The sequence below is a fragment of the Barbatula barbatula genome, assembly GCF_947034865.1.
Source record: "Barbatula barbatula genome assembly, chromosome: 13".
In the NCBI taxonomy this organism is placed as follows: domain Eukaryota; kingdom Metazoa; phylum Chordata; class Actinopteri; order Cypriniformes; family Nemacheilidae; genus Barbatula; species Barbatula barbatula.
The window spans coordinates 16,954,653-16,967,247 of NC_136776.1; positions in this window are offsets into that span (position 1 = coordinate 16,954,653).

Consider the following 12,595-nt stretch of genomic DNA (forward strand, 5'->3'; position numbering starts at 1 on the left):
GAGAGAGGCAATTATTGTTCTTATGGCCTTCCATACTCTCTCTCCGGTCTTGTCTTTGTTCCCATCCTCTCGTTACCCTGGTTATTGATTAATGCCCTTCACCTGTTTCCCTCTTGATTTGCTCCCTTATTTAATGCCCTTGTGTCTTCTGTCTTGTACTCTAGTTTAGTTTAGTTATTTGTAGTTCAAGTTAATATAAGTCTTGTTTAAGTGTAGTTAGTTTTAGTCTTGTCCTGTTATTGTATCTGTCACAGATAGCCTGTGACTTATGGCTAAAAAATAAATAAATAAATCAATGCAGAATTTCACATAAGTCTAGATAAAAAAACGCGAAAAGCCTCATTCACCTCCGTATTCGGGCAATGAAAGTGAAAGTCAGAAGAGGAAGGGCGAGCTCTGTTTACATGGGTTCAGCACTGCACGTGACCGGCACCTCAGCTGAGCCTGCATGAGCGGCTCTAGAAGGAGATTGTCGGGTGATACGACTCAACGCCACACGTCTGGATTTCGGCCGGACAGTCTGGATTTTAAGCCCCCGCGTCCGTGGCAGCCTCAAACCGGACACTCATTTGTCCTTCTTTTGTGCTGAATCGGCCTAAACAAAACCCGCTTTAGAACATTTATTGGGACGCAGCAGCAATTGCGTCTGACGCCGTAAGATCTCCAGTCAAACAAATGATTGGCTGAAAGAGGTGTCAAATAAATATCTGATATATCATTGGTTAAAAACGTAAACAAGCCTCCACGACGTGGAAGTGGAGTCCACGTGCTGGCTTCGTCACATCATAACGGTAACTTGCTGAAACCTCATTTAATCTGGAATGAACAAAAGAGCACAACTTTATATAAAAAGGCTGTAGAGACACTTTTCATGGATGTCGCTGTGAAGTGGACGTTTGTAGTCAAGGGACATGCGACATGCCAGCACAGAAAAACAAAAGTTACCGACGAGCTGCAGGTACATCTTCCCTTAAGCTTAGGTCAAATATTCATTGCCAGACAATTTTTGAAAAAACAGAGTAGGCGATATGATGCACAAAATTGTATTGTAGTTGCGAGTACACCAGAGTCCTATGCAGTTATTCTTGCATCACTTAATGCTGCAAAGTGTCCTACTTTTTGGTGTTATGGAAATGGCCACTATTACGTTGTCAGAAAAGGTGAGTTTTGTGATGTATAACAAACGAACGATCATCATCATCATCATCAAGTTTTGTGAAATGAATTAAAATCTTCATAAATCCAGGCTGAGTTTGCCACGTTTAGCCTAAATAATAAGACAGATAGCTTGCAGACAAGCAGCCTGCTACTATTTTTTTGGTAGGTAGGCATTAGTTAAAACTAAGCTACATGTCTGCTGATAGTTAGTTTCTCACATTTCGTTTTAGCAAGAAGAATGAATGATGGAAGCATTGCATCACATTAATTATTTTATTCTAAATGGTTAAATGCCTAAATCCTATCACTATTTTGGATAATGTTTGAAGCCAAGATGCCCATGAAAGGGAGGCGGATTCAGGAGAGATATTTCAGGGAGTTGTGTTTTTCTGTGTTATTATTAGTACTAGTTAAGGTGATTGAGTGCTGTATTTCAGTGTTTTACTTCTTTATATATATATTTGAATAAAGACCCTGTTATTCTCAGTCCTTCATATAGCCTGTGAGGTTTTTTTTGGGGGTGGGGGGTTGCCATTTTTTCAGGTCAGAGCAACTGCCCCTCAAAATTCCTGTGCACGTCCCTGGTGGGTTACCTCTCTACTGGCAAACCCATGTGCAGTGACGGCTGCCATTTTGAAAGCTTCTAATTGCCCAGTAGGAAGGGCACTTTCATTGTCAGTGACATCACAGGGGTAAATCAGGGAAACTATAATTTTTCAGACATTTCTCTTTGCAATGTTTAGACATCCTGTTGTAATTAATAGTGTGATGCATATGTTGCATATTAATAATATTTGGGTAATGTGATCCTACTTTAAAATGATAAATTACTGCTACATGGTATGTTCCAGAAATGGGAGGAGCCTACTCCTATAAAAGAGCTCCTGGTAGCCATTTTAAAGGGGGGATTTTCCTTGTATTTTTGGCCCTGAATATTGGCATAGCCAGAATACACAAGTGAACCTCTTATAGACTGGTAATATATTTATTTTGCTTAAATTTTTGTCTTTTTGCTTGGGAATCACTTTTGTACCAAAATAAACACCCTGAATTGTGAATTCTTCTCCATCGTCATTGATTTTACACCTTCACCGACGGTACACCCTAACAGTATCCCTGTTTTGTTCTGTTACCGTGGGTCTATGTTTTATTATTTATTATTAAAATATATTAACCCCTTACCCGCTGTCTGCACCTGGGTCCTCTCTCCGTGTCTCACCACTCGAGAGCCATGACACTATATAAATCACCATATTTCATCAGACACGCGCGCCTGGCCCAAAGATAACTTCTGGGTAATATTAATTTATACTAACGTTTATTGTGTATTTATTGTATTAAATCACATTAGAGCTACTCAATCTTGCAGAAGTTTACTGGAAGTTACGTTTGGGCCACATAACGCTTTTTTGTTGTTGCCGCTCAAATCGTCTATAGACCACTTCGGAAAACATAAACAATGCTGATCAAACTGTGGTCCCGAAGAATGACCAGTTAAATTTTTTAACTCTACATTTGAACAAAATACAACATCAGAACATTTTAAACCGAATGAAAATAAATATCTTTAATATTGAATTATATATGTAAGACAGAAAAAAAGTAAATAAATGATGAAATGAGAAGTGCTTCTGGACCAGTGTTTACATCTTGCAAAGTGGTCTATATATATATATATATATATATATATATATATATATATATACACATACACATGCGTTTAGGTTCTTATATAACATGTTAGATAGTGTGACTCCATTTGCAAAGTCTTCACAGAAAGTGGCCAAAAAAATAAAAAATGCAGACAGAAACCGCAGGTCCATGCAGCGGCAGGCATTTCTTCTCCGAGCTGAGAATAAAGCAGCCGGCTCGACGCTAGAACTAGATAACATCGGCAACGCTTTCCATTAGGGCTGTGTGGACCGCGTGAGATAGCACAAAACCTACCCAGCTGAGGAAAAACCAAAGCCAGCCCTTCCGGAGGCGAGCGGTTAGCGATTGGAAGCGGATTGGAAAAAGAGCACAGGAGCTCATCCAAAGAAGGCTGTGCAATTTGCAATTTTCAAGAACCCACTCTGTATTGAAGCTCATCTCAAATGTCAAATTACAGCGATATCCTCTCATCTGCACGGCTCCTTTTTTAAGCCTGAGTACAGTGTGCGACCCTTCAGCCCTTCTCTACTTGTCAAGAGTGTATTTTTTGGAGCCTTTTTGTACTTTCTGGTTCAGATCCGATGGCCTTGCTGAGTTTGAGCAGGAATCGCTCCCAGGGAAATCTTCTCAATCTTCTTCGATGTCCTGAGAAATGCACCCACATGCCCTTTACTTGCCATCCGTGCCACGTTCCGGGTAAATGCGAGGTGAACACTGTAAAAAATACATTCTTTAAAATAACACAGTAGAATTCCGTAAAAAGCTTAAATAATATATTTTTTAAATCAGAAGATCCAAAAGTTAAAGTCCCAGTAAAATAAAAAATGACTTTTATGTAAGTTCGTGAAATATTGCAGCATTTATTGTAAATAGTTTATCAATGTGGGTCATTCTCTTTTTAAAATTTGTGTGTCCTCATAATTTTTTGTTAAAATCTAAAAATGTACTTCCTTCCTGTATGTTAGACGGCTTAGGCGGAGCATCCGTTAACCCCTCCCCTTCAACTGTCAGTCTGCTGCCAGTTCTATTTCAAATTGCAACGGCTGTTTTATGCATCCAATCAAAAAGTCACGCCTACTGTTTTTCTCATTAGGAATTCTATTTCGCTCGGAAATGTGTCAAAATACAGAAATAAAAACGATCGCACCTTAGGTTTCAAGGATGAAAAGCAGGAGATCAAGGTTTGGCTGGTAAGCAAGGCCCAGTTAGACCCAGCTGGAAATGGCTGTAACCAATTCAGATGCCCCCCCCCAAAATAAATGATTAGTCACATTGTACTCAGGTGGTTGGCTCACAAAAACCTGGCAGTTTCACCGGAGGCTGAATGAATAGAAAAAGCTAACAATACGCTTTCTCCAGGTATTAAAGACCTCGTGGATATCAGTTTGACTTGAATTTGAACCCACAAAAGCCCACAGCACAGAAAGTTACGGTTAGTGAAACTTTTCAGCACTTGTAATCTTTATGACAGGCAGTCGTCACACAAACCTTCTCTTGAACCCCCAGACGTATGTAGCCTGAAATCTCTTCAGCCACGATAAGCTCAGCATGTGGAGTTTGGTACTGTGCATACAACTGTGTCCAAACCGATTACCACAAAGCTACACATCCCCTCTTCCCAGAAGGCACGGTCTAAGCGAGTGTTTTTTTTCCGCCGGCTAATAGAGACAAGCTATTGTGATACTCCGGCTATCCTATTTTGAATCGTTATGGATGACAAACCACACAAATACGAAATCGAGTTCACAAACTCCCTTAAAACTTCCAGCCATTACAATAAAAGGATGAATATTCTATAGGCAACAAATTCTACAAGTATTTCTCAGTTCCCCCAAAGGTGCTGATAGGAAACATGTTTTCTGCTATTCCATTTTGATATGCTGAATCTTCTCGAGATAAACACTAGTAAGTTGGTTTCCCTGAATACTGTGGCGCTACATATCTTTGCTCTATTTTTTGCTTAAAAAACATTATTGAGCAAGTTTAAGAAATATCAAAAACTGTCTTTTTTTCTTACAGTATTGATTATAATAATATAATGTATGAATGTTAAGTGTTTTAATAATACAATATAATATATTCTGTTGTCATAATTATATAATGTAATGTAATGAATTGTCGGGTACAATTTTGCTGGAAATTTGAGTTTAAGTGAATTGACTGAACGTCAATGCATGATAAGTGGAAGATTAGTACATAATTTAACAATTTTGTTTTCAAACAGAGATGGCGATATAGAGACAAACTTTATGGATTACAGCAAGCATGCTGACATTAGCTTAGCCAATGGTATGAGTTGGGGGCGGGCTATTGTTTCGAAAGTGAAGTGTTTAGGTAACCTGTCTGAACCTTATTTTTTAATCGACACAGAACGTTTGATTTGTCGTCCGCTCACTCAGCAAAGAAAAATGCTAATACTATTTGCAAATCACACTCTTCGCATTCACCCATGAGAACACCGAAAACCGAAATGAGAAAAAATGCAATTTGCACACCTAACGTTTTATATTTTGGGGGCAAATATCTAATTTCACGAGTATCATTGCTTTTCTCCTCTGAACGTAGTTGTACAAATTAATGATATCTGTTTTTGATTGTTTTGTAACCACTGTTCCCAGCTTCCATTCCTTGAGGGAATTGAAAAACGCACATGACCACAGCCAGAATCCTAGATAAGGAGTTTTTGGTGCCCGTAGCCATTGGTATTCATTTTCTGCAAGAAGAAACAGTAATCAAATTCTTATCAAACAGACTCCAGGGCTTAAAGACACCCGCAATCACTGACAGGGAAAATTAGATAAATGTGCCACCATTTGTCACGTTATTTCTGAGGTGGGAAAATGCGATGTGCCTTGTGTTGTTTTGGTCATACCCACTTACAAAATAGAGTGCAGGGAACACAGAGCCGAGCTATATAATAGTCACATAAACAGCTGTTTGTTTGTATGTTTGACTTTACATTATACGGTTCTGTCAAAAATTCTGTCATCTATGCACCCTGATGTTATTAAAAAACAGGTTTTGAAACACAATAGGGGATGTTACGCAGAAATATAAACTCTCTGTGTAAATACAAAAAATCTATTAACATTAATAAAACACAGTTAATTATACATCATATATAAATGCATACAGTGGCTTTATGACCTGACTAAAATGTCTCAGATTTGTATACCAGTTTTATTGTAGTATTGTATTGTAGTATATATTCTAATAATAATTCAAATTTGTTTTCCGTTTTTATTATTTTAAAATGTATATGTTCATTTGATCATCTTTAGCACAGGCTTTTGTCATTTTGTTTATTTTTTACGTGGCTATATAAGATGGACTATTTTCGCTTCAGTTTATTTTGTATTTCTTTTCCGTTATCATTTTAGTGACTAGCCAGACCGATCAACAAACAGGCACGGAGGTTAACTTCGTGCCAGGCGTGCATACGATGAAACCATCTATAGAAATAAAGTATGTTTCATTTTACCATCTACCCTCAGAGCTCTGTAATCGTTTAATATTTCTCGCAGTTATTTATACAAATGTACAGTATCATGTATATAAAGGTGTCAATAACCACAGTGTCATTATAGAGACTATTAATGTAATTTATGTCATTCATACTGAAGGTGCCAACAGTGGGCGGAACGGTGTAGATGTATATATCGTTAGATATAGATCTACATATCATGTTGTTCGCTTTGCATAGCATTGGTTCGGATGTTTTTTACTCACCTGAATTTTGTTTTTAAGCTTGTAGAATGGGAGAGATTAATACCACAACATAGCATTGTAAGAGTGTTACTTCTCCCGATTTATAAAAATAAATTCCACATACACGAGAGCTGAGCCGATTGTTCTCCATCTGTCTATGGGGAGGCTGATCTCCAGCAGGATTTATCTGGTTTTTCATCTCTCTGTTGATTGCTGCAGCGGCCGGCCGGCACAAATCCGTGTTCGCTCTTACCCGAGCAGCGCTCAGTCCGGAAAGCCGTTTCATAGCACTTGGATAGATTCCGCTCCGTCTTTAGCCAAACAAGCTGACATCCAGCAGACAGCCCAGATTAAGTTAAAGGGACATCTGAGCCCAAATACAAGGAAGTAGGTCTCTGTGTTTAAGGTGTCCCAGGCCAGCTAGCACATCTCAAATCACGATACGAAGATTGCGATGCTGCTTTTATCTGACACACTACAAACATTTTTTATTCAAAAATAACATTTGTATTGTTGTATAATAACAATTTTCCCATGACCTCTTGTTGTCGCTTCCTGAGATCTTTTTGTGATTCAAATGCAATGTTTTTTTACTTTAAATACTACATTATTTCGTTAACAATTTCACGCTGAACCTGAAACGTAAGGAGGTGAACTCCAGTCCAAAAGTCTCGTGCTTCCCTGTTGTTTCATCGAGCAGAAAGAAATCTCCCGTGAGTCCTAATGAGAGCTGGCTGTTTATCAATAACATGAAGAGGGTTACGTGGCAGAACGGATGGAGGTGATTGCTTCTTCAATACGGCACCGGATGTTTGTCTCTCCCCGCCACACCAGAGTGGAAAAAAACATCCCTGACCCCAATTACGAGACCGAGAGCGTAAATAAAAGAAAATAAAACCCGTCTCACCAAAGCGAGCGGCGTGTAGGTGTGGAATGGCTGTTTCTGCACATCAGTGAGTCATTAGATGTAGTCATTAAAGTTTCCCTTTTCGGTTTTGAAAGCACCAGATGCATTAACAGGCATTTTTTTATCAGACTTATTAACTGGTAAATGTGCCGTTTGCACCTACGCTATGTTAAAGCTAATTCGCTTCTGCAGTTTTACCTTGAGATGTGTTAAATTAGATATTTCAGAAATGAATGGGCGCACGTGTCTTTGATGTGTTCAGGGCTTTGATGTGTGAGCCATTAAAAGAAAACATTTTTAATTTAACGCCGTATGAGAACTGGATGTGTCGTTTTATTAACACTAAGGGTGTCGGGCAGGTAGCATGTCGGATGCCGGTATTATAACCCTTGGTAGACTTGTTATGAGTTATTGGAATATATGGTTGCTATAGCAACATATGACGTAGGCCCCGAAGTGAAATGGTGGGGAAATTATTTATCATTATAACAGCGTACAGTGGGAAAATAGGCAGCTAATATTTTAGAGCAATTTTTCAAGTGTAGGCCTACGGGTCACTTGGGAGTTCTGCATATGAACGGACTGTTCAGAGTGTCCCTGATCCTTTACCACTGGTGAGTTTCCATTAAGTGGGATTTCAAACCTACTACGGCATGAATTCATTGTGCGCAACAGGCTAAATAATTAAAACATTTCTGTTTCGAAAAAAACAAAACAGTTGGGTCTGTTGCCAGCCAGAAGGGTCTTCAGAGACTGCACAAAATCCAATTTGATATAAATAAGACTTTCCCATGTGCTTGATAGGGGTAGCTATGGCGAGCATCATTTTTATTACTGCCTGTAATAAGGGTCAAGTATTTGAATTGTAAGCATTACATTTTTTAGCATTACTATGCTATAGACATCTGAGGAGACCTGTGTGCATTTTCTAGAAGAATTGTTCAGTTAACCTGAAAGCACACATACATCTGGAAGACATCTATTTGCTGCATGTATTTGTTGGATTGTTTGACCATCTGAAATACTGTATGTCTCTGAGACGTTTCCTAGACAGATGCCTGTAAATGTTTATGATTATAATGTATGTAAAACTGCCTTTTCTAAGACGCAGCTGTTGATGTTGTATGCAGCAGATCTTAAGATCTTTAGCAGACATCTTATCGACCGATTTTAACGTACCTGCTCTCCACCGCTGCCAGCCCCGCCCCCCGCATCAGCGCCTTCACCCAATTCCATTCACCGCACTTTTAACATTACGGACTACACTTCCCATAATGCCTTGCCCCCGATTACCACTATGATTGCGCTCACATCTGTACCTCATCACCAGAACATTATACCTCTGGAAGATGTTCACAAATTTGGAATGTGTGTAAATCATTTAAATCAAAATTAGCAGATGTTTTCGCACAGCAGATCTCACAGATGTAGGCCTACCTGTGCTTTCTGGGATATATGTCGCTTACAGTATTATTGTGATTTTGTTGCATTTGATAGTTTAATAGATTGTTTAATAACAATTTACTGTTGTAAATAGCAACACCTTCATACGCAGCTTTTCATTTATTGATTGCATTAAAATAAGACTTTAACAAGCTTAGAAAGTTGTCTCTTTCTGACAGCTTGTACTCTACTTACTTTTTATAATTTAAATGAGCAAAACCCACAGATCAACATGAAGGGTGACCAACAGTGGTGAGTTAGGGGAAAAACACATTTTGTTCTGTTTACAATTCAATTTTATTTATATAGCGCTTTTCACAATGTGCATTGTTCCAAAGCAGCTTTACAGGGGAAATTTAAAACATAAAAAAGGTTAAACACCGTACATGAATAGTTTAACTTGTTATATAAACACCTAGTAAATAACATCTAATGTCAGCAGTCTCCATTAATCCCCTTCGGTGGATTTAGATAATTTGGGGGTTATCAAAAGTCCTGAGATACACATGCTCTTCATAAGGAAGTGTTGATGGGCATTATGCTACTGCGATTTCAAAACAAGCACAGTATGTGAATATTTAAACTGTGTTGAATTGACACTGTAACAATATTGTGCAAATAAGTTATCACAATAAACAATAGCAACCGCTCATGATATCTTGACAACTGGATAGAACACCCTGTTGATGACCTTTTAGCTTTGTATCTTTGTAGTAGTGACTTTTGCTCACTCGTATCATTTCAACATATTAAAATTGAATTTATATTCATCCTTCTTGAGACAGCAAAGATTTGATGATACAAACACCAACATGTGAGTGAGCTGACAGATCCCAGGGTAGATTTTGTCTTGGCAGATAGAGTTTGCCAGAGAAAGCACCTTGTCCACAGAGGTCGTGCTGGCTGAAAGAATGCGATCTGATGGAAATCCAAACACTTCCTTTCATTGCTTAATGGATTTGGACAGCATTTTGGGCGAAATTGCAGGCAAGATCGGGCTTATCTTTCTTGGTTGCCTGTGGCCTGTGGAAAACAACTTGCATGAGAGATCTCTACTGTGATGAATTGCTGTAGATTCTCCCTGTTTATGCTACATCAACATTTTTGTGTATTTAAAACATTTAATATGAAGTGACTACACTTTCAGCCATTAAAACACTCATGCATCGAATCGCTTTTCTCAAATTGCTCGGTATGTCAGAGGGAAATATTTGGGTTCTTCTATAATCAAATGAAGAGAGTTTTTCAAAGACAAAGTGCCACTTTATTTGAATGGGAGAAATCGTTGCTCCTCGAGCCAGCCGACATTCCCTTGGTATACCCGTCCTGTTTCCTCCTATAGGCTCTTATGGATTCGAAAGTTCAGTGCTGCTATTTTTCTTCGAATAACCTAGATAAGGTTTACCGTGGTGCGGACTGGTGGGGGAGGCTACACTTGTTTGGCTGACTATGCAGATGTACTGTCCCTGTTTTCACGCAAGAACCGGCTCTGCTGTTTTCCACTGAGAAATCTGAAGAGCAATGTCCAAATTCTCCTATTCAAATTCAGTAGGCCTGAGTTTTGTTCAGAATCCACAAAGTATACAGATGCGCTGCTGTGGGTTGCTATATAATTGGGAATAGCAACTGTAAGGACTTTATTGTGGTTCTAGTTCCTTTAAGGCAAAACTTGAGTGGTTTCGTCATTTTTTCCATAGCTATATATGAATTTGTTGCTTCTATTTCTCTTAATATTTCAATATTTCAGTCGATTTGTATCAGTCTTGGTCAAATCATCGTATCTTATTTGATGGCAAGCCCTGCAGCATTAACCGATCCCGGCTGACTTAGAGGATCAGATAAATCCCTGTGTTCAATAAACACGCAGAAAGCGTCTTTCCCAGAATCGCAATTGCTTTAACGGGTACATAACCGCTGATCCTAATCCTTAATGTTTGCTGTGCCCGCCCCTGAATGGGCCGGCTGGCAGCTTAATCTGCTATGAAAATCATTTTGATGCCCGACTTCTAGTCTCTTTACCTAGACCGGGGTCACAGCTCTCGCCTGTTTATCTTTTTTATTGAACACGGCGTTCGCTGTCAGCTCGCTGACAGGCAGCTAACGGTCGGTTTGATTCCACCTGTGATCCTAGAATTACAACATCTGTTAACAAACAATCATTTACAGAATATAAAAGATGACAGGTTTATGTTTGAAGATGGCGATGGCTTTCATCACAGAACTAGAACAGCGGTGTGCAAGTGGGGATTTCTGCTGAGCGGTATATCTCACAACCTACCCAATTTAAGTTGTATACAACATACTCATAGAACAGGTTTAAATGAAATGTTCAAGTCTCTTTTTCTAGTAAAAATATCTAAAACATTCATAACAAGGTATAATAATGCGTTTTTATATACATTGTGTTTTTGAGGTTTTTATATAAGTAAGTAAAAATCTTAAGAAATCTATGCTATATTTTATATATATAATATATTAATCTTCTACAGAATGTGTAGATAATTTTCCTGAAAAACCAGCCAAAAATTCTGGCAGCGAGGACTAACAGAAGGAAGGACCATAATCCGCTGAGTTATAACATCATAATCATAATTCTTTCTTTATTTCCAAGAACTCTCCCGTTTCCATCAGACGTAATGTGTCTAATTGTGAAGACATTTTGTCTTGATTTGAAGCGAACAGTACAGTCTGTTTTTGACAGTGAACTCATGTCATTTGAGGTTATTTCAGGGCTTTCAGAGTCTGTCCTCTTCCCAGTTTGAGCCTTCTGGGGAGAAATCCGACTACTCAGATAACTTCTGTTTATCCATTTTTTGCCTGGTGCAAAAGGATGGGATTCACTGGTGATGTCAGTGATAATATTTATGTGCTTTTAAATTTCGTTATAGGTCGAATTTAATAGGAGAATCTATTTGCAGAAATGTGATATATACATAATTATGTCTTCAGAGGTGTATAAAGACCTTACATAATGAAGCGTTATGCTTTTATTACCTTAAAATGAGCTACATGGAATTCGCCATGTTGTTTCTACGGTAGCCCTGAACGGACAAACTGCTCTACAGAGCGCTGTAGCAAAGATCCATAAAAGGGAAGGAAGGAGGCGGGAACCGGCGGACATTCAAAAAATAAAACTTTAATGAAACATAAACAAACAATAAACACGGAAGTAAAGACCAAAAGCCACCTCACGGTCGACTGCCGGCCATAAAACAAACACAAACGATTCGTTTGAATGGTAGTTTTCCGTTTCCTTCCACGTCTTTCTGGTTTTGGTTGCCATTTTAAAGCATTTGATATCATTTTAGCTGAGCAGCCTGTCATTTTCTGCACTTCTTTATATGTTTCTCCCTCTCTGATCAATTCTTTTATCAAAGTACGCTGTTCTTCTGAACAATTTCAGGAACGACCCATTTTACTCAGATTTTCAGAGAGAAATGCACAGTACAGCATTTGCTGCCTTCGTCCTAAGGGCCACTTGTTTGACACCAGTTTTTTCACAGAATGATTTATCTCTCTATATGATCTCCACACTGCTATTATTTTGAACACGCCCCTTTTCAATTAATGATTCAAACTAGCAGCATCCATGTCATGACTGTTGGTTTTCTATTACTCTACTTCACTTATAGTAAAATATTTGCCGTATAGAAATATAATTTCTATCGAAAACAGTGAATGATCTGGTTAGTGATGTTGGACTGCTATTATTTTTAACATAACTGT